The sequence below is a fragment of the Anneissia japonica genome, unplaced genomic scaffold, assembly GCF_011630105.1.
Source record: "Anneissia japonica isolate Jap-2015-1 unplaced genomic scaffold, ASM1163010v1 scaffold987_len1640505_cov201, whole genome shotgun sequence".
NCBI classification, from domain to species: Eukaryota; Metazoa; Echinodermata; class Crinoidea; order Comatulida; family Comatulidae; genus Anneissia; species Anneissia japonica.
The window spans coordinates 1,583,346-1,587,146 of NW_022714175.1; positions in this window are offsets into that span (position 1 = coordinate 1,583,346).

Here is a 3,801-nt window from a genome sequence, read left to right on the forward strand (position 1 = left end):
AGGTTACATTGCCCTGTGTATTGGAAAACTTACCTGAAAACCAAAGTGTTCGATGGTTTCAGGTTGAAAATATCCAGTTCATCTTTATTTCAGACAACAGGGATGTCTACACAGATACTATTGAAAATGTTGGTGTAAATTTTACAATTTCTGGTGAAGGAATGAACTTTACTCTCCTTTTCAATATACCAGATAAAATAAATTTTGGATCTGATCACAATGTTAACAAATTATATGAGTGTTCTGTAGTTAAACCAGATGGATATTCAACTGATATTTCTGCAAAATCAAAAGTCATTATACAGAGAAATCTAAATCCAATTTGTGGAAAAATTAAGACTTTTCACTATGTCATTGGAGAAACATTAACATTAGCCTGTTTTCATGATTCAGATCCTACTATCATTACAACTTTGAAATCAGGAAATGGAAGAGATTTTCCTACTTATTTAGATATAACCCAATACATTATGCACAAATTGATTTTAACAAAAGGGGAACACAATGCAATGTTTGTTTGTGAATCAAGGAGAAATGGAACAAATGAGACCAAAAGCTGCTCAATGGGCCCCTTCACTGTAAACTACAAACCTGAGATTAATATCACACAAACATCTGCAATGGAATTCCACTGTACAGCAGAGGCTAGGCCTCCTGTAAATGAAACCCACTGGATTATAGAGCCTATTATTCCACAGGACAGTTTCACAATTTCAAATGGAGTTTTAAGAATCATATTGAAAGTTGAATCTCTGATAAACATAACATGTGAAGCAGAAAATGCCATTGGAAAGGGAAACAAAATTTTGAACATACTAACTGTGAATAACCGGAATAAAGAGGATGGAAGTCATGGCATCATTCCAATTGTGAATAATCAGGATGAAGATGATGGATCTGACAGCACTGCAATGATTATTCTAGTTATTTGTGTTCTATTCTGTGTTGTGGTTGCATTTTTAATAATCCTTTTGTTCTTGAGACGAAAGCGAATTAAACATCAGCAAACATCAAAAAGCAGGAATATGTTAGCTAGATTTAGGAGTGATGATCCCCAGGTTGAAATAAAAAATGAAGATCCAAAAGGACTTGTTTATGATTATGCTGCAATCGACGTCAATGAATTCCGTGCTGATTATCAGGAAACAGAAAATGAAATATATGTTGGAGGTGATATGTTAAACGGTGATGAGGCTAATGTAGCTAGTAAGAAACAATCAAATACAAAACTTAAGGATTTGGATCAAATTAGAGACACTGCTAGAGCTCAACCTAACAAAGATTGCGAAGAACTGAAAAATGAACAGCAGGTTTATTCTCAAGTGAATAAACCTGATTATAAAGAGTGTGTAAATGAAATCTATCAGGGTCTGAATAATTAGAATAATGGTCACCAATGGTCACATGATAGGGTCATGAAAATAAGGTGACTCTTCAAATACAATTCACTACTATATTATATCATTATGCAATGTTATATTGTCCTTGTTTTTTAAGATGATCAATCAAGGAGAGCCACTTGATAATACCATGGAGGAAGAAAATAAATTCATTTTCTTCCTCCATGATAATACTTTCACTTTAAATTAATAATCCACATTATAAGGCCTAAAAAAATTGTTTGTTTGCCCTCCAGTGCCCACTCCTATACTTGTGCAAGTAGCGTTGCAACTACACTTTTGTAAAAAGTGGGAATAGGCCTACCACTTAATTTACAATCAAACAGGACTAGGCAGGTAGATAGGAAGCACACATAAACCATTATTTCAAAACATAAAGGTGATTTACTTATTATCATGATGTCATCAGAAAGATTGACTGAACGTGACAAAGGAGTTTGTAAAATTGTGGTACCACTACTTAAATAAGTCGAAATAGATAGACCTAATCTAACCAAGTATCCATGTCATCGGATGTTTAATAATGGTTATATAAAATGCAATTGACTAATTTTAGGTTTGGCTAATGTTAAAAAATTTGGGAAAACAGGAATCTACATGCAGATAATAATAAACACTATATAAAATAAATATATGTTCATAGTAGAAATTGTGCACTTTTGAGTTTACACCCTTCCAAAAATGTTAATGCCAAGTGTACATTGTTTTCACAATAAATTGAACATCTGATACCTTTTGGCATCCATAAAATCTATGTAGTAGTTACTAAGATACAAAATGTACAAAAAGTAGCTTTTTTATCAGGATTTATTGTATTTTCCACTCTCCTTAAAAAGTGGAGGAATAATGGAATGGGTCATGAGCTAAAGATCAAAATGGAAATCAAGTTTACAAAATATTATGCAATGCTAAATAAGACCCATGGGTGTATGCAAGGGATGGTCGGGAAGGTCGTACGACCCCCAAAATTTTCAAACGTCTACATTTTTTCCAAAGACTTTTTTTCTAGGGCCTTTTCACAATGAAGTAAATGAAAAAGCATTGTTGAGGTACTAGCAGTGAGTCCAGAGACCTTGTTCCACACAGGCTCAACTCTTATAACCGTTGTTCCATGACACAGGAAAGAATGTCTAGTTTAGCCCTCATTCATATAGGCCTACACTATGAGAAGAATGTTGATGTAGAGGAAGTGGTATATGCATTCTGAAAAGCAACCCAGACGAATACATTTCGGGATGAAAAAAATTAGCGAAAGTATTTTGAAAAGTGTACAGGAAGCTGTGCTATATACTACATACAGTATATTGTCCTAAAGGAATCTGACTAGAAGAAAGACACTGAAATTCCTTTTATTGTTCAATTAATCAACTCTCAATAAGGTGCCTTTTTTCACTTTTTAATGTGATTAATCAAAATAATAATTGTTATAAATATTTTAAAATGTCAATTATAATAAATTCATATCTACAAAAACATAATATATAACATTTATAATTAACTAATCATATTCTACTTTTAATACATATGTATTTTTGATATATTATCGCATTACTGTATTTTTATCGCATTACTGGAAGCCAATTTTAATGTTTTTACCTATTGTATTTTGTAATTTTACTCGTTTTCCTTTTTGTGATGTATTGTTAATATTTTTATATGTACTTCAATATTTGTGTTTGTTTTTTGATATTGCTCATTTCATGTATTTTTTAATCTTGTAATCTTGTAATACAATAATTTCAGACTTGTTCTGCTTTTTGTAATGTTTTCCATACCTGAATAAAATAAAATAAAATTAAAAATGATTGTGTGACAGAGCAGGTATAGATGGCATATCCTCAGTGGCGTTGTGGTGTCAGATAAGGACTGGGATTAGGTATAATTTTGCCTATATTATTAGAATCACAAAAGCTGTTCTAATGGTAGGCCAATTCATGCAATTTTCTGCACTTTATTAAATGACACTTTCAACTGCTCATATTGTAGGTATCAGTGCCTATAATGTTTTTCACAAAGGAATGAACGTACTCCGTCTGTCAATTTGGCAGCAATTTCTATTTTATTTTAAAAAACTGTATTGACATTTTAACCACATCTTGCTGTTATTTCATTGGGAAATGGTCAAAAAAATTATGATCACGAGCCACTCAGAAAAATTCCTGAATACACCCCTGAGACCTGTCCTAGTACAGTAGTAACAGTAAGTTATCAATTTATTTATTTATTAATATTCAACTTGCTTTATACTAAATGGCACTCTCAATGCAAAGGCATTGGTTTTCATTGTGGTCCAGTTAAAAAAAATACAAAAGTGATAAATTGAAAAGGAAAAAGTATGGTATTAACAACCAGAGCCTTGCAGGCGTCAACGTTCCTATGCATGATACATGGCTTAAAAAGT